This window comes from Myodes glareolus, chromosome 14 (assembly GCF_982192425.1).
Source record: "Myodes glareolus chromosome 14, mMyoGla1.1, whole genome shotgun sequence".
NCBI lineage: Eukaryota > Metazoa > Chordata > Mammalia > Rodentia > Cricetidae > Myodes > Myodes glareolus.
The window spans coordinates 75,843,268-75,862,768 of NC_142039.1; the positions used below are offsets into that span (position 1 = coordinate 75,843,268).

The window sequence follows — 19,501 nt, forward strand, 5'->3', positions numbered from 1 at the left end:
GGATGGCTGTGAGGCTTCCCTTGTGGGCACTTACATTCTTCTCTGTCAAGACAAATACTGAAAGAACAAAATTTCTGAGCAGCACGCCTACAGTCCATTGCCTCTCAATGGCATCATTTCACCTTTTACTGTCTCTGCAAAATCACTCCATGTCTTACACGTGGTGGCTCAGGTTTTTAAAATCGAGTGAAGATGTTTAGTGATTCTCTGTTAAAGAGGAGAATGTTAGAATAATAACATATCAGCTAGAATGGTCACCCAAAGAGACTCAGTTCAAAATATTCTTTAAATTAAATAGAAATGCAAAAATATTTAAACAACAAGAAATCACCTAGAGATATTTATTCTTTTTAGTCTGGGAAGAAATGGTGAATGCCCAACAAAACATTAACAGCCTTCCACCCTGGTTGTCCGAGCAGTGCAGGTCAAGCTTGTCCTGCTAGAGAGAAAACATGGAACCCAACTTGGTCTTGGGCCAGTCTTGCAATGGACATTTTCTGGAGAGACATGAGCAAGCGTCTCTTCACCGTGACGAGACACAAACAACACATCAAAGCAATCACTCCACTGAAGCTCAGCTTGGGGAACAATGAGCTGGCTTCCAGGAGCAAGGAATGTGGGTGGACTCCTAACGTCACTGGGTGACAATTTTCTGAAAGCTGCATAGGTTGAGTCCTCTCTTTAGTGAGCCTTCTACCTCCTAAGTACCCTATCCCAACCCGGGCTCCACACCTCTAGTCAGCGCAGCTGAGCAGGACCATATGGTAGAAGGTGAGTGACTGGAATGTCACATAAGGTTGACCTCTGTCTCTCTCTCTCTCTCTCTCTCTCTCTCTCTCTCTCTCTCTTTTAGTTCAAGAGAATACCAACATGTCTGATCTTGTGAGGGTCTCACATATGAGAGCCACAGTTGCTCAAGTTCAGATGGCTCTGTTATGCCTGGAGGACAGGTTCCACAATACACAGAGAGACAGTCCTAGGTGTAAGAATACACAAGTGAGTAGAAAGGAGTCTGGGAACCCACTCCCTCAGACCCCTTAAGTCTGTAGTGGAATATCCACTCCCTTCTTCTGAGTGGGACCACTTGGAACAGTTGTTCCAGAGATCTGAAGCAAATGCAAAGACATCAAAATCCCAGACTTCCAACCATCACTGCAGCCAGGAAAATTCTCAGAATCAGTTCATATCCTTAGAGATTTCGCCTGGAAACAGACATCAGTAGGAATCACTCCCTAGACACTAGATGACATCAAGTAGGAATGCTTCCAATTTCATGTTATGACTGCAGGAGATTTATAACCAAGTCTTGGATCTTGTTAACTAGGCATTTTCATCTCCTTGTGGCCTCTTTCTTTTCTATCCTATTGCTTGCTGAAATGCTTCTCTCTGTTCCCAGATCAGTTTTGCCTTGAACGGTCCTTTTCCATTTCCATATGGATTTGAGGATGCTATGGATGTGCCTACTAAAAGTTTGTATACTGGAACCTTGATCTTCAGTGTGGTCATGCTGTGGGGGTAGAGTGTGTGTGTGTGTGTGTGTGTGTGTGTGTGTGTGTGCACAGGCACATGCACACACCTTCAGATGCAGGCATGGGAGTGGAGGGTACATAGTGCATGCATGTCAGTGGGGAGGTCTACGTGGAGGTCAGAGGATGATTGTAGGTTTCATTCCTTAGGTGCACCTTCCACATCTTGTTAGAGGTCAGCTCTCGCATTGACCTGCAACTTTAGCAAGTGGGCCAGACTAGCTGGTCACAAGCTCCTGGTTCTCCTGTCTCTGCTCCCACTTCACGGTCAGGGTGATTTAACTGCTAATGTATGCTCATCAGTAAGAAGTTGTTTGTGTCTTTATCTCTAATGGCTGAGACAGGTGTGAAGAATTAAACACACACGCGCGCGCGCACACACACACACACACACACACGCACACACACACACACACACGGAGTAAAGCCAGGGCTATCTTTTCTATGTAGTCCGGTTTTCAACTGTGGCCACAGATGTAGTTCCTCAGTCCCTCTCCCTCAAGTTAATTGAATTTAACAGGAACCCAGAGGAATCCAGACTTGTGTGATGAGCCATTAACAAAGGGTTCTCTGCATCAGCTGTGAACTGATTTTTAAATTTTAGTTGAAGGGATTCCCACTTCTCTTAGAGGAAGGTAACCCCTCCCATCCCCAGAAGAAATTTAATACAATAAAATTCTAGCAAATGAAGGATAGTTTGAAACAAAGGTGACCTGCCAGCTTTGTTTGTTTTCTGAGATGGTTTCTCTGTGTAGCCCTGGCTGTCCTGGAACTCACTCTGTAGACCAGGCTGGCCTCAGACTCAGAGATCTGCCTGCCTCTGCCTCCTGAGTGCTGGGATTAAAGGTGTGCGCCACCCCCTCCTGACTGAATGCAAACTTTTATTGGTAGCTTTATTTGGGTCTGTTCTAGACTGGTTCTTTCTATCTGGTGTTCCCGCAGGAGCAGGGAGTCCCAAGAAGCCCGTTCTCCTGTCGGCCCTGCTTCCACCGTTGCGGGGTTGGTCTATGGTGCCCGGCTGTGGTAGCAACTTTAAAGAGTTCTGTATTTCTCAATAAGAGTGGCAGAACCATGGGATTACTTGTCACCATTCAAATTTACAAACCAAACTTCATGTTTCTACAGACGTCCTCACTCACACGTCACCAGAAACCTGGGCCTAAGCAGGAGCAGTGTTCTATTAGCTTTTGGCATCTGGACAAGAGGACTTGATCTCTTGATGCACATACAAACACAGGCAGACTGGATAGGTCAAATCAAGAGCAATCCTGCTGTCAGAAGGAGGGTGGTTCTTATGCAGCCCCAGAGAGGATGTCAAGGTCGCAGAAGGAATCCATGTCCTCCGTGAGTTGACTGGAAGACCACCTCATCCGTGAATCCACACCTTTCACGTGGCCCTAGCCTTCCTTCCCATTGCCTGCCTATCACGAGACAGCACATACACACACCTCCATCAAGCTGGGGCCTCTGCTGAGAGTTTTGCCTGCATCATCTACCAATATCCTTCCAGGTTTTCTATTTTTATGATCTCAATATTATTTGTGAGAAACCGAGGCCAACGGCAATTAGAAAGTATCTGCAGGGTCACTGTCTAGCTGTTCCAGCTCTAAGTCTGGGATGACAGGCTCCGAACTCCCTTAAGCCTTTCTGGAAACAGCTCCATAGACACACCCAGAAATGTGTTTCCATGGTGATTTTAAATCGCCAGTCAAGTTGACAGTGAAGATTAGCCCTCACCAGGTATTATGGGCCCAGATCTTCAGTTAGCTCATTGGCACAGGTCTAGTGTTTATCAGGTGGGGGAGGGGCATGTCTTGGCTCTGGGGCAATCCATGCAGGTGTTTGTCACCAAACTTCTGCCACCAAATCCTTTCTTGAACCTTTATAACTTCTTATATCAACACACATGTCTTTTCATGTCCTCAATGTATTACCAACTATCTGATTTCTGCGTAGTCACTGGCAGGAGTAACCTTACCTTAGGCAAATGAACATGGAAGCAGTCATGCTTATGGGATAGATTGATTGACAACAGAGTCAGCTCACGGGATTGTGACAAGCACAGTTGCCGAGGGCCCTCTATCTTGTCTGTGGCTGCCATCTTCAAATGTTGATCATCTACTCTATGACTGTGTGTACAGAGGGAGAGGCTTGAGACTTGGCTCACACATTCACCCGGTTCCTGGTGACACCCTGATTTCACGTTCTGTCTTCTGGAGATCAGTCCTGCTCAGCCTCCTGTACACCATGCCCCACAGCAGCTGTCCTTGGTATGGACTCGGTAGACACGAAAGCAAGGTCTGCTGTCTCAGGGTAACGCCACCCTGTGTGCTTGCTGGGTGACTTGGTGGAGACAGACTCTGCCCTGCCTGGATGCAGCTACAAATACATCAGAACTGCAGGGCAGGGGCGTGTGCCATGCATCTGTCCTGGCCCAAGGAAGCAGAACAGCAGCTCCAGCATGCCCTCCTGTTCTGAGGAGAGGCCTCTGGGGGGCTTGGGAGAACCTGCACTGTTTGAATAGGAAATGCAAGACACAGAGATGGAAAATGAGAGGAGGGGAAGAAGGCAGAGGATTTGGGGATGATGGGGAGGAGAAGAGAGAAGGTGGGGGGAGAACACTGAGGACTTTAATACCTTTCCTGGCACTGGGCCCTACTGTTTGAGGTGCAGTTGCCAAAATCTCATTCTGTTGGGCCTCCCAAGTCCCACTGCTGGGAAGCTTGAAGTTTCTGGGATGGTAAGAGCCCGGCTCACGAACTGTATGGTGGCTCATAGAGCGCAGACGAGCGTGATGTGCCACACAAACCCAAACTTCCCTCTTTAGGCTGTGGGGCTCCTACAACTGGAGAGTCAAAATAAATTCTCAGGTGAAATATAGAAGAAAGTAAGACTGAACCATTGGAACAGTGGGATAACGGGAGACATTCTGTTCATAATAAATAAACTCAATTGAATTTGACCAACACTAAATTTAATTGTAGAAAAGGGTACTTTCAGGGTTTATGTTATATATTTTGAAAATTTGGTTGCAGCTATGGTTATGAAGTTTTGAGCGCATGAGTACAACATAAAATATTAATTTCAAGGTATTTTTGTTTTATTTCTATATTACAGTTCAAGGTTAACAGAGGCTTGATAAACATTTTCATTTCTCCAGTTCCTTTCCCCCGTGGATGCGCAGGTGTGCGGTTTGCCTGCACAAGTGTATGCATATTCCAACACAGGCACATGCATGTGTGCGTGCATGTGTATGACGCCCAGGTTGTTGCTGGAATCTTCCTCTCTCATTCTCCGTCTTTAAACTGAGATCATGTCTCTCAACTGAACCCAGAGCTCACCAGCACCCAGCAGCAGGTTGCTCCTGGGATCCCCTCTCACTGTGCTCCAAACTCTGGACATACAGATGGGCTGCCATGTTTGGTGCTCGGGGATCTGACCTCCAGGCCCCAGGCCTGTGTGACAAGGACTTTAATCATCAAGCCATCTCTCTTGCCCTAGAAAGTTTCCATTTTTGAGGGTGAACGGCTTGATCACTTTATCAATCTGTGCTGTTTATTTGAAGATCAATCAAACTATTTCAATATTAGCAAGTCTGCTCTAAGCGCACGAGGAAGCCAGCAGTTTCTGTACCAAGCACTGGAACACTTCTCTACCGCGTCTGGCTCTACACTGGCTGGGAACAAATGCAGGTGGCATGTCTTGCACGTCCCTACAGTACCCGCAGTGACAATGCCAAATACGTTTTGCTGGGCAGACAAAAGGCATCCCCGGGATATAAACCAAATTGGCCAATTACCACGTAGCAGTTTCACTTGTTGAAAGTGGGCTCTAGGAATGAGGAGGGCTCCTTTGGTTTAGATCCAAGTGTGTTGATTTCACAAGTCTCCAAAACTCTCTATCCTAGGCCCCTTGCCCCTAGGCAGGGCAGAGGAGAACAGCAAACAGCTAAGGGTGGTAAACACAGGAAACACAGGATGCCTTTGAGAATCATTAGTAGGTGAGCCACCTCCAACAGAGATTACCATTGCTCACCCATGGCACAAAAATGCCTGCGGTGAGAAGGACGGACCGGAAGCTCATTGGCGGAAAGCACCCCTGCTCTAACCAGGACTCTCTTTGGGAACTCAAGTATGGCTATTTCTGTACGGTTTCCCCTTTCTTTCCGCTAGATGTTGTAAGAACCTGATTTTATGATGGAACATTTGCTTGGTCTTCCAATTTGCCTGTCTAGTCCTTTCCACTGCCTGCCATAAGTGCCCAGTTTGGTGGTCTGGCTATCTCCCCACTGCACACATCCGTCCCTATGTGATGTTTATTCTTTCCCTTTTCTTGGTACATGTTTAATAATCTCCTCCACTCCAAGCCTAAAGTACGGCTACTGCAGGTCATTCTCCGAGTGGAACAGCATCCCGGAGATACCGAATCTTTTGATCTGATCCATCCAGAGAACGCAGGAGATGGAGTGCTCGCTGGTCATCTGGCCACCGTCTGCACATCTGGTCACTGCAGCAATAACATGATAGAATTGATCTTCCTACCTATTTCCCCAACACGCTCACTTAAAAACTTGACAGGTTTTAATTATGCACACTTCAGATCTACTGAAGGAGATAAAACTTGGATAGACACCAGGTTTGTACATTTCTGTGTCCTTTTCCACCATCTCCACACAGACAATTCTGAACGTATTTCTCCTTTGTGAGGATGGCCCTCCAGCACAAAGGCTGGCACTTTTCCCATAAGACTGAGAGAGAGAGAAGACTGTTCTAGTCTCCTCCTGCGGCTGGGGTGGATAGTCTATGGGGAGGAAGGGTTTGTGTGTCGTACGCTCCCTGTCACAGCCCATCATTGAGGGCAGTCAGGGCGGGAACTCAGGCAGGAACTTGGAGCAGAGATCATGGTGCAGCACTGGCTCCTCCCTGGCTCAAGCTCTGCTAGCTTAGCTCCACAGCCTAGGGAAGGTGCTGCCCACGGTAGACGAGGCCTTCACACATAATTCAATAATTAAGCTACCCCTGCCACACATACAGACGTGCCTACAGGTCAGCTGTATCTGAGAAATCCCTCAATTGAGACTACTTTATCAGGTGGTTAGAGACTGTGTCAAGCTGATGGTGAAAGCACCTAGCACACTCTGTTAACTGTGAAATTCCAGACCTTCCCCACACTACCATCTGAGGCGGAACTGGGTCTCTCGCTAGACACCAGCATGACAACTTATTTATAGCATTTTCACTAAAACAAAGAGGAAAAAAAGCTTAGAAAGAGCAATAGTCACAGAATCCAGGTGGCAAGGACTTGGCTATGAGAGGCAATGGTCTTCTTGCCCTTCCCTAGTAACCCAAGCTTCACAGATATGGTCCGAGGCGGGTACATCTCCATGGGATGCGCTCTGGATGGAGCTATATGGAGATTCCCTGGTAGCCAAGGAAGAAGTTCACATGCATTGCAACCCTCTCTGCCTGATTGAGGCAAGCACAAACAGGCCCTGCACGATTCCAGATCTTTGCACATATTCCGGGATGCTTGTAAGGTCACACAAGCAAGATTCAGAGCCCCGAGCTGTCGTATCGACTGCAGTGACTGTCCTTTGCAGGAAACCATTGGAGTTTCACCTGAGTTTGTTTTCACGGGTGGCCCTTCCCTACCCCTCTGCTTCCATCAGCCACCTTCTCAGAGCCCTGTGCTTCCTGGGGGTAAGACATGACGGGGAGCCAGCTTCTAGACATCCACAGCGGAGCTCCTCCTACTGCACACTGTACAAATCGGAGCTGACGGGAGAGCTCTTAGGGTTTTTCTCTGGGTATCTTTCCACCAAGGGGTGACAAGCATATCTCACGTGAGGGAGAAAACACAAACAGCAATCAAAGTAGGAAGTGAGATCTTTACTAGTGTAGACAGTCGGTCAAGATGTAGAACCCAAGGCCTGTAGAAGTACCAGTGAGCTTCTAGTGCTTCTGAGGAATGTGGTGATATCAGGCTCCTAGAAGACCACAAGCCAGGCACTGGGGAGTCTGTCTAAGCAAGTGCCAAAAGCAGAGTTCTGCCCCATGTTGATACCATGGTGATTATGACAAGTGGGAACTCAGAAATAGTTTCTTCCTCCTAATTTCTAAATAGGGGGATGGGGGTGGGGGTGGGGATTGATTGACGGGAGGACAGGAGCCACTGTCCACGACTTGGCAGCCTCTTCACTGCAGAAGGGATGGTTTCAGTTAGAAGCAGATCTGCAGATCTATCTTTAGTCTTTGTGTTTGCTTCTGTCCTATAGATCCAGTCTGAGTATGTGAGTGAGCTTTCTCACCAGTGTGACAGGACATAGAATCTTTAAGAGGCTGGGTCACTGAGGCATGACCTTGGAAGGGATTTATATAGTTTTTGTTAGACTCTGTCTTAGGGTTGCTATTGCTGTGAAGAGACGCCATGACCATGGCAACTTCTATATATATATAAAAAAGTTTAATTGGGAGTTTGCTTACAATTTCAGAGACTCAAACCATTATCATAGTGGGGAGCATGGCATCATCCAGGCAGACGTGGTGCTGGAGAGTCTTATATCTTGCAGGCAACAGGAAGTCAACTGAGACACTGGGCAGTATCCTGAGCTTAGGAAACCTCAAAGCCCACCCCCACAATGACACTCTTCCTCCAAAAAGGCCACGCCTATTACAACAAAGCCACACCTCCTAATAGTGCTATTCCCTGTGAGATTATTGGGGCCAATTACATTCAAACCACCACAGACTCAGTCTTGAGTCTTATGTCACATCTTGTCCTATGATGATACTATTCCCTATGAAGTGACATTGGCAGGAGTCCCTCATGGGAACTAGTGCCATGATGAATGGCCTTTCAGATTCTGAGGCTTTGAACTCAAGAATTTTTATGTGTACCCACCATAGACATGTCATTACACCCACAGTAAGCACAACTTACTGTATTCGATAGGCTGTAATGGATAATGGACAATGAATATTTTCCACAAACCAAGTAGCATTTCAACTGTATTTTAATAAATATGACTTGCCTGAGGATCAGAAAAGTAAAACAGCCACACTGGCCAGCCTTATAGGCCAGACAGCAATAACACACACTTTTAATCCCAGCAACCACACTAGTTTACCATAGAAGCCAGGTGGTAGTGGTATATGCCTTTAAATCCCAGCCCTAGAGAAGAATGTAAGACAGGAGGAGACAGCTCTCAGACACAGTCTCATTCTGAGATTTCTGGAGACAGGATCACATTTTCAGACTGAGGTGGAGGTAAGAACCAGTGGCTGGTTGCTTTGCTTTTCAAGTCTTCGGGTTGAACCCCAATTTCTCTCCCTGAGTTTTTATAATCACGTTTCACACAGGTTGCTCATTCAGTCTTCAAACCAATACTGTGAACTGGGGAGGGACTTGTCTTCCTGCTAGATGGGGAAAAGGAAGCTTGGAGATTTTTAAGACTGCTCAAGCTAGTGGCTCAACAAAGTGAAATTTGACTGTTAAATGCAAAGCTCCAAAGCCCACATGTAATCACAACATTGTACATCTAGCTTGTGGCACGCTTAGAACACCCAGTCAACATATAGACAGAGTTGCTGGGTCAGGCACTGGCACTGCAGAGGATGTGAGATTCGTGCAGGCTCAGAGGGGCTGACAGCTCTGTTGATTTCGCTCAAGAGTTTACCCCATGTGCCTAGAAATGCTCCGATTCATAGTAAGAACTTAATAAATATTTGATAAACTAATGAGTAGACAATTGAACAAATGAACAACAAAGATCCCTAGAAGAAGGAAGAATGCCATTTGAAGCAGGATAAACACCGTTTGTCCAAAGTATGTTGCAAAAAAGCTTAGGAACTTTCTCAACAAACTGATGCTGCATGATTCCAAAACGGCCTCCTTCCCCTGGCTTGTCTCCTTGTTGAAGCCCTGAGTACGTCTACAAAGCAGATAGACTCCATCAACACAAGCGGTGTTTGGGTAAAATAAATAGATAAGCCAAAGCAAACGACTAGACTAACGAGGCAGGATCTATATGTTCAGAAGGACTTATGTTCTGAAGCCTTTAAGCACATAACTGCTCCTTATCCCTTCCTTAAAACATGGCATTCCGTAGGTGAATTATATTGTTTAAAATAGATGCAAAGCAAACGCCTTTGAAGGACCTCTCTGCATAGAACAAGATGATTTGACTCTAACATTCTCAAGAATCAGTTTAAGATGAGGGCAGTTCTAACCAAGGATATTTTAAGGCAGAAAAGACCCAACAGTGCCAATTAATAGAGGCCCTCATTTGTGAAAGCCACCGAACAACCTGACAGCATGGTTCACGCGTTCTGCAAAGCTTCCCCTCCCTCTGACTAGAGAATGAAAGCGAGACCTGAAAAGCGGGGGTTTGCTCTAAGACGGTGGGCCCAAGCGGGTTGGGAGACTGTTTGGTGACTAAAAGCACGTCTTAGCTGTACAGGACAGACAGTCTGTAACCAAAATTAATGGTGAAAAGGCAAAATAAAATTTGCCCGTCTCTTTTGTGAGCTCACATGACCTTCCATCTTCTTAACATTTTTTTCCTGGCAGCATCTGAGGAGATTAGATAAATGAGAATTTCTGAGCTGGTGCTGCTGGGGAGGATGCTTGTCTGTAGCTTCAAGGCAAAAGTCTGCTTTCCTTCTCCTGGGTATTAGGAAACCACTGACAGGAAAAAAATTTGGCATTTGGCAAAAAGAAGGCAACATGTCTTACACTATTCTGGAGAAATCCGTTCAGTGTAAGAAGAAATTCATCTACATAATGACGCTGAGTCACGAAAGCGACTTTTCCCTGCTGTGTTCTCTCCAGATGCCTCTGTCTTCCAGGGTGAGTGTGAGCTGGCCCACTGTCCTATCAGTGTGGAGTGAGTGTGAGCTGGCCCACTGTCCTATCCGTGTGGAGTGAGTGTGAGCTGGCCCACTGTCCTATCCGTGTGGAGTGAGTGTGAGCTGGCCCACTGTCCTATTCGTGTTCATTGCAGCCCTTGTTACTTTGATGGAAGCCTTGACCCTTCTATGACCTCCACAAACACCACATCCTACGCTGGCCAGGCAGGAATGTTGGGAGTGGCCAACAGTGTCAGAGCAGGTCACTCACGGTGACAGCAGGTCCTCTCCCACTTTCCAGACTTAGGGTTCACCACCGCCTGTTGGGCTGCCCATGGGAGTGACCCTGGATGTGCTCCAAGCTGCAGACAGTTCTTTGGTTCTCTCCAGCCCTCAGATACAGTCCTTGTGAGAAAACACTCATTCTGCTTCACTCCCTAACACTCTGAGCTAAAACATGAGTGTATTTTCTGTTGCAAGATTTTGAGCTTTTATTAGTCCTAGAGGGGCCAGAAAAACTACGGAGAGGTCTTTCCCTCTTGAAGTACCAACTTGAAATCATTTGAGCTGAATCCTGGAAACTCAAAGAGACGGGTAGTCCTATAGTCCTATAGGACATTTTTGAAGTTTGTATTCTGACATGAATCCTGAAGGTAAGGTTAGCATTCTCCACACAAAGAGAAATCTACACAAGGCTGGGATGGCTCTCCCAGTCAGTCCTCAGGAAGAACAAGCAAGTCAGGACAGAGGTGTCTGTGCTGCCATCTGTGATCAAATGCCATGATCAAAGTCATCATGATGCTCACCCAGGTTCACCTGAATTCCCATTACACTAGAAATTTTTGTGGAAATGCGCTTCCTGGCTCACAGGGCTGAACATTCCAGAGTCTGGTCCAGGTTTTAGATCCAGAATTGAAATAATACTGCCAAGAATTTGTCTATCTCGGGTGGGTTTGTAGGCAAATTGGACATACAATTTGAGGCAGTCACAATGTGCCAGCTCCAATCCTGAGGGCCAGGGCCAGGAGCACAGCTTTCCTTCCTTGGCTCTGGACCATGGGTGACTCGCTAGCTTTGCCTGAGTCTGCAAGGTCATCTTTCTTCTCTGCGCTCAGGTGGGGTCTTCCACATAGTGCCGAGAAGTTTAACAAAACTCCAGGCACAGTTACCAAGTTATCAGTGTCTCCTCCACACCCCCTCTGTCACCTACCAAAATCTTCTCTCTAGTACTTACTAGAAAGTGGGAGTCAGAAGCCCGGCTGGGGTGGGGCACACCTTTAATCCTAGTACTCGGGAGGCAGAGGCAGGTTAATCTTTGTGAGTTCGAGGACAGCCTGGTCTACAAGAGCTAGTTCCAGGACAGGTTCCAAAGCTACAGAGAAATCCTGTTGCAAAAACAGAAAAAAGAAAAAAAAGGAAGAAAGTGGGGGACACAGTTTGTGTGCAATGGTCCTGCTAACCCAGCCTGGGTGTCACCGTGCTGGTCTCACTGTTAGGTTTCCATCGCCTAGTGCTTTGGCACAATGTCTAGCCACCCCAAATGTCTGGGATCCAGGGCCACACATGCGCCATCAAGCACTCAGGCAATTTACATAGCCACCTGGGATCCTCAAGTCACACTTAACGTACTTGCATAATTCTTCATAGTTCTAGCTCTCCGAGTTTACACAAGGGTCTACCTTACTTAGAACTTCAAAGATGACCCCTGAAGCACCCGGGGGGGGGGGAAGGGGGAGGAGGAGGCAATAGTTACTGCTTCAGAAGAGGGGCAGAAAGAGAGCTTGGAGTAGGCATATCCAGCTTTTAAAGTGCACAGGGGCTTAGGTAGCTCTAACTCTGGCATGCGTAAACTATGAAGAATTATGCAAGACGCTCCTATGCTGCGGAACAATCTTTTGTACACTATGAATATGTGTTACTCTCATTGGCTAATAAAAAGCTGATTGGCTGAATGCTGGGCAGGAAGAGATTGACAGTGGGAGCCAGACTAGGAGAATTCTGGGAAGAGGAAGAGGGTCGCCAGCAAAGGCAGAGGAGCAAGATGAGAATGCCGTGCTGAGAAAGGTGACTAAGTCGTGTGGCTAAACAGAAAAGAATTATGGGTGATTTTATGTGTAAGAGTTAGTTAGTCAGACTGAGGGACCACTGGCAGTGAGTGGTACCAGGATTTATCGCTACTGCTTGTACTGGCTTTTTGGGAACCCATTGTCTTTTGATGGATACCTTGCTCAGCCTAGACATAGTAGGGAGGGCCTTGGACCTTCCCCCAAAGCAGTGTACCTTACCATCTCTGAGGAGTGGATTGGAGAGGGGAGGTGGAGGGGATGGGAGGAGGGAGGGAGTGGGAACTGGGATTGGTATGTAAGATGAAAAAAGATTGTTTGTTTTCTTTAAAAAAGAAAAAAAGAGCAAGCAACAAGCCCGAGAATTTATAAATAATGTTAAGCCTCCGTGTAGCCTATTTGGGAGCAGGCAGACAGGACAGGAACCTCCACTTACACTCCCAGACACTTGCCAGTGTAAGGGAGAGAGGGTGGTGGACAGACAGGCAGATAAGGAAACAACAGCACAAACGCCTACCTCAGATTACACAGATTGCTGTTACTTCCTCCTCTGCAAGTCTCCTGCCTGACACTTTTGTTTTTGATTTGTGCCCCTTTGTTTGTGCACCTCTACTGCCCCTGTGTCTTCAGCGGGAAATGACCACTTATCGTTAAAAAGATAATTTGGATAAGCAGATACCCTTCTCCCTTTAAGTTTTTTTCCCCCTGTCTAAGGTGAGTAGTCTGCACTCTGCCCCTTTCTCTCGCCATTCTTGCCTCGTTGTAAACCTCTGAACCTCACGACAGTGCAAAAGCAGGAAGGGACTAGTCGTCATCCCAAACCCACGGGACCTGCTGAGATATTCAGATGAGTGGAAAAAGAGAAAACAGTTGAGTTTTCCAACTGTGAGCCAAATGATTTTCCAGAGGCGCTACCGAGATCTGCAGCCACCCTGGCACTCCTGCGGAGGAGAAGGCGAATCAGCATCACCAGAAGGAAGAGCTGCACGCTCTTCCTTCTCCATAGCCGTTCATCCACCACAGTGCATGTGGCGCTGATGGCGGTGAACACGTGCTTTAGCAGGGGGTGCTGCTCACAGTTTACATGTAGGTGGTATTATAAAAATGTGGTATGCCAAAAACTTACCTGCGTGTTCTTGTGTGTAGGGGGAACTAATACAAAGAAATTATTTTTAAGTAAACGCTACTGAAGAGGAGAATTTACTTCTTCTTTTTCCTCTTTCCCATTATTGTCCATTGTTTAAGGTAGACAACGGGATTGTACTGTAGGATGTGTCTCAGATCTTACTGTGATCTTTGTCTTTCCAGCGTTAAGTGAAGCCTATGTCTGTGTTCTCTAAGACCAAATCCCTCCATCTCTCTCCTAAAAAATGTTTAAGAAACAAAACCAATGGGTTTCTGAAGCATGCATGGATCCCACACGATGGTCTGTTCTTGAAGGATGTTCTGGACCTCCAGGAAGCCACAGTTACGACAGACAGGATGAACGGGTGAGGGAAGAAAGGCGTGAAGCTGAGGTTCCATGAGCCAAACCCAACTGAGCAGGATGCTGGGTAGAAGAAACCCAGGAATGACCAGAAGGAACCAAAAGACAAATCTGTATTTTAGTGACAAGAAGCAAATGCATTCCAGCATCCTTTTGCCTGGGAAAGAGGGAAAGGGAAGGAGGGCATGAATGAATGACTCTGTCATCCAGAACTAGGCGCACAGTGGCTTCGTCTCCTCTCTTGTTGTGGTCTTCTGGATGGCAGTCCTCACCACCTTGGGCTGTGGTCAGGATCATTTTCCCATTGCATGAAAATGAAGTAGTGTATTAAGTGCCTAACTATGTCTGATGAACTTCATACCCAAAAAATAAAATCATCCCTTGCTGGTCACTATGCCTGGCATTCACACACCATTTAACATGTTTGACAGGATCCATTTAAACTAGAGTATTATTTTGCATAGTTAGGGACATCAAAATGGGTGGTTATTTCAAATTATCTAGTGGGACCAGCCTAATTACAGGTGATGTCTTCCTCATCAAGGAGAGAAAGGGGAGGGAGAGGAAGGGAAGGAGGGAGAGAGGGAGGGTGAGAGAGACACACAGAGAGACAGAGAGATTGAGAGAATATTACAGAAGAGAAACACATTCTTGACTTCAGGATGAAGGGCATGCTATAAAGCAATGGATGCACGCACCTCTCATACATTCAACAGCATGACAATCATCTTCAGAGAAGGCTCAGCTGCCGAAACCAACGTACTCAAGACTGCTCTGTTGTGAATGTGGCAACACCCTTGCTGCTGCACAAGCGGCGTGGTGGATTCTCAGCTGTCCGCCCTTCCCCACCAAAGGCAGTCAGACCCAGCTGCTGTGCCAAGTGCAGTCTCCAGGGGACCCGACAGAAGCTGCATGTGGACAAGGATGACATTTCCATCCACACCTGATTCCCATCCCGTCTTCGTCAAGAGGCAGTTTTTGTTGCGACCCTAGGCAACTCGTCATTTATCACTGTCTAGCTTCATCCCATTCAAATATTTCTAGGACAAACTCTCAAATTCCTTCTTTTTTCATGGATAAAACTAACCATTTATCCAAAGGAGATTGTCTGTGCTATACCGCCATGGCTGACTCTGCCCAGGATGCTTAAGTCTCACTTAAGGAAAAGACTATGCTGCCCTCACTTGTCAGGTGGAAGCCCAGAATGTCTACGTTGACAAGCATCAACACCTGTGTAACTCAGTCTTATTGCTGTCAGGAAGGCTGTGATTCTTGGGATGGTACCACCTCCTCCTTGCCTTGGCACTCAACATGTCTGACAGGGCAATTGGAAGGTTAGGGCTGTTAGGCTCCGTTCTTGCTGAGGTGATATCCCGCTCTACTTTAAATGCAGGTGTCTTATATTCTGTTGAGCAGGCATCAACATCTACTGTTTCAAACCTTGATTTAGAGAAGAAATTCTATATGAGTTCATTGCCTGAGCAAGTGTTTGCCAGAACTTTACCCATGATTTGTCTCAAATTCTTCATTTTCTTTTGGAAATCAAGGATTCTTACAAAGCAGAATGTCCACCTGAGACAAACAGATTTGCAGCCAGATCGTACGAACCTCAGAGCTCTGGCCATACTTGCAAGCCATCCCGGAAGACGTGTGTACATTGAGAGGCCAGACGTTAACATTGGCTCACTATCTTGTCTCTACTGACCGGCCAGGGGGTGCTAAGGATCTGTCTTTCTCTATTCTGCAGCCATTGGAGTTACCAGTAAGGACCGCCATGCCTGGATTGTGAAGGTACTGGGAATCTAGACTTGAGTCCTCACACTTTCTTGGCAAACAGTAAGTCATCTCTCCAGCCCCATGCACATTCATTTTAATAGAAATATTTTTGATCCAGTAGAACATGAGAGGCAGGGCTGCTTGTGGTCCTCTGTGAGAAGGGGGGTGCCCTTGCTGGCTGTTCAGCCCCCAGACTCCAGATAGCAGAGTGAAGTGGCCATGTTTCTCATTGCTCATGCTGACTGGGGTGACTCAGAGGACAGCACTATGACCCCTAGTGATTATGGTGGGTACACTAATGGCCCCTTCTGTACTAGTCAGTGGCTTCTGCCCACCTACTGCACAAAGCTCCACAGATCATGGAGAAAGGTACAGGTAAGTAAGACACATTCCTTTCTTAGATAAAAGAATTATACCAGGGCTGCTTGGACAGAACTTTCCAGCAAGGTAACAGTTCTATCTAACCTTCCAAATGGGTTGTGGTGAGATGGCCAGATGGCATAAAAGAGGAACAGAAACATTTTATCATTATAGATCAAGCGTGGCTAGCATGGCTGTGAGGTATGAACTCTTATTTTACTGGACTCTTAATAAAAATCTCCCGAAATGTGGGTGAAGTTGCCACATATAACACAATATAAAGTATCTTGGAAGAATTTGTTAATCTTGCTTTTTGGGCCAAATGATTCCTCTAGATGAACGTGGAGTCGAGATGCAGGTCCAGTATTGCCTCTGTCAAATGAAGAAATGGAAATAAATGCGAAAGTGGAAACTCTGAATGGGAATTTTTTTCTTTGTCTTTGTCTTTCCAACATAGGCTCTGCTCAGACGCTTAAGGCAGTGCAGATTCCACAGTGGGGGAGGAGGATCTCAAGGAGAGAAATCCATTTTCAGTGCCAAGCGCCTCTTGTCTCCAGGATAACGTTTTGTTCTTTCTGGAATTCTCTTCCCTCTCCCTGCCCTTTGCTGATCTGTTTTCTAGCCATTTCATTAGGATGTCTCTGTTGCGACAGACACATTGAAGTCTGAGGGATTTTCTGTGCAGGGTTTTGTGTTCATGTGAGCTAAGGTCAAATCCTGTAAAAGTTATCAGCATATTTCCAAATAAGGGCTTGGAAGACGGCGACAGCAAGGGAAGCGGCTTCCGCCACGGACGGATCTTTCTGGAACATTCGACAGAGTTTGAGCTTACTTCATCCACTGTTTTCTTGTTTTCGTTTATCTGAATTCATTTCATATAAAGAGCTGAGATAAAGTCTTGAAAGTTTAGATGCATATCCATACAGGCTGGTGAGTCAGTAACTGCTTTACTGAACAGAGGGATCCCTGATGTGCTTTCTGGAACAATCGGTGCAAATTCAGGGTAGATTTGCCATAGAGTTCAGAGCAGCTTCCCCCTACACAAGGGTGTGCTGGGTAAATAGGAGAGACATGGGAAGTCTGTAGACTTGGAGTCAGCATTGTCCGACTCACGAGAGGAAGGAGTGGAGATAAACTCCATCCAGCTCTGTTCCTGACTTCTGGGCATTGCCTGTCTGTCTTGCTCTTTGAGAGGTGGCAATTTGTCATTTAAGAAATTTACATGAGCATAATAGTGGCCTCCAAGGAGAGCACAGGACAGGAAAGTCATGGGACAAATTGTCATCTTTGAGTCACATGACTTACAGTTTACAACCTAAGTCCCTTGGCTAGAGAGACAGAGATCCGTGGTTAAGAGCATGTATTGCTCTTGCCGAGAACCTGAGTTTGTCTCCCAGCACCCATGCTGGATGGCTCACAGCAACCTGTGACGTCAGCTCTAGAGGACCTGCCATCCTCTTCTGGATTCTGTGAGCAACTGTACTGACCCGCACACACCCCAGACAGCATACTAACATACACAATTAAAAATAAAACAAATATTGAAAACAGCCCAATGAAAAGAGAAAGGGGAGACCCTAGAGACCAACATATCTTTATGCTGTGGTGATGCCTCCTGATTCACTGCCTCTTTGATGCCTCTTTGACATGTGATCTCCTCACTAACAAGCATGGTTTGAGGACCAGAAGTGAAGATTTGTCAAAAGAGCCCAGTGAAAGGAATGGAGGAGCCTACAGCCAATGATGTTTGTTCCTGCTGTGAGGGAGGAAGAAGCAGGCAATCACCTGCCTATTAAACTTGGGATTTTGTCAGCCTTCCTTGGAGCCTTCGCTTGGTGATGGCTGTTATTGGGTGCTCTGTGTGTCCCAGTGTTGGTGAGCCACACATTCATCCTCACGTATCTCATGAGTACTTGTGTTTGTTGCCCTCAGTGAGAACCTCAGCCAGGATTCTCCCGAGGAACATAGCCAATGGCGGAGAGAGACAGAGATACGGGAGACTTATTGGAGGAACTGGGGCTCACAACTAGAGAAGCCAAGTGCTCTCATACGAGACTACCCAAAAGCCAGGGGATCAGGCTCTCTTGAGTGCCCCACACCCAAGTGTTTATGGGAAGAACAAATTGCACTCGGTGGTTTTTAAAGAAAGACAAAAAGTTGAGTGGGTAGGGCATGGTATAGATATAGAAGAAACTGGGATGGTACAGATATGGGAGGAGCTGGGATGGTATAGAAGTGGGAGGAGCTGTCATGGTATAGATATGGGAGGAGCTGGAATGGTACAGACATGGGAGAACCTGGGATGGTATAGATACGGGAAGAGCTGGGATGGTACAGATATGGGAGGAACTGGAATGGTTCAGATATGCGAGGAGCTGGGATGGTACAGATATGGGAGAAGCTGAGATGGTATAGATATAGGAGGAGCTGGGAATGGGTCTAAATATGGTAAAAATGCACTACAAAATTCTCAAAGAACTAATAAAAACTGAGAGGGAAAAAATTCTCCTAGACCCCTCCCAAGTTAAGTCCTCCTCCTGTCCACCACATTACATTGCTGGCTGTGTTTGCTTTGCCCCACTTGTACCTAATACCCCCTATTTCACTGTGCATAGACTAAGGGCTCTGAACACAAGCAGGTTCTAATTCCTCCCATTTCACTATGGGTAGCCTAAGGGCTCTGAACACAAGCCGGTTCTCTTACCTTGCAGGCACCCAGTCCGTTCTGCTGCATGAACGAGATGGTGTGAATACGGATGCAAATCCTCTAAGGAACACCCACCTCCCGCTACACCCTACACCTAGTTTCCTGTTACAAATCATCCCATCCAAGCCAGCCACCTTCCCTAGCCCCACAAGAACTGCCCTGAACTGAAGACGGCAAAGAGAGACACGAAAATGACGAGGAAGCAGTTTTTCTTCTTAAAAAAAAAAAAAATCCTCAAGAGCAGCCTCGACGCCTGCTACAAATTAGTTGCCAGAAAAATATTTGCTTAACTCTTGAACTGCATGCTCGGGAAATAAAAGGGAATTTATTCGTGCTTTGTAACCAGACCCTTGAGAAATGCCTGCTGTACTTCTCCAGCTCCTTGGAGAATTACCTGGACACCTTATGCCCTGCCCTTTCTTATCCCTTCTATTAGATGAGATATTTGCGTTTTAAATGAAGACCATTGTTTGCCCATCATCGGTGAGAAAGCACCACTGTGCACGCATTCCTCGTGTAATAAAAAATAAATCCCTTAAGCCTATAATTTGCTCCTGTGGGTTTTGAAGTTTGAAGTTCAAGAATGCATCTGCCAGGGGGGAGTTGATTCTGGGGCCGAACAGCTCTGTAGCTATGTATGTGCCCATTGTTCATGGTGGAGGCATGGTTAGGAGGGGCTCGGTGTTCCGTTCCCATAATAAACCCTATGTTTCTAAACACAGGTGCCTTTGGATGCA

At 46.5% G+C, this 19,501-nt stretch overlaps 1 long non-coding RNA gene across 1 annotated transcript; it reads left to right on the plus strand.

Moving 5' to 3' along the window:
- Nucleotides 1-10,127: 10,127 nt before the first annotated feature.
- LOC146892121 (uncharacterized) lies at nucleotides 10,128-19,244 on the plus strand. Its single transcript, XR_015004993.2, has 3 exons — nucleotides 10,128-10,373; nucleotides 15,669-15,757; nucleotides 18,769-19,244. It is a non-coding gene; the product is annotated as an uncharacterized LOC146892121 (long non-coding RNA).
- Nucleotides 19,245-19,501: the final 257 nt, after the last annotated feature.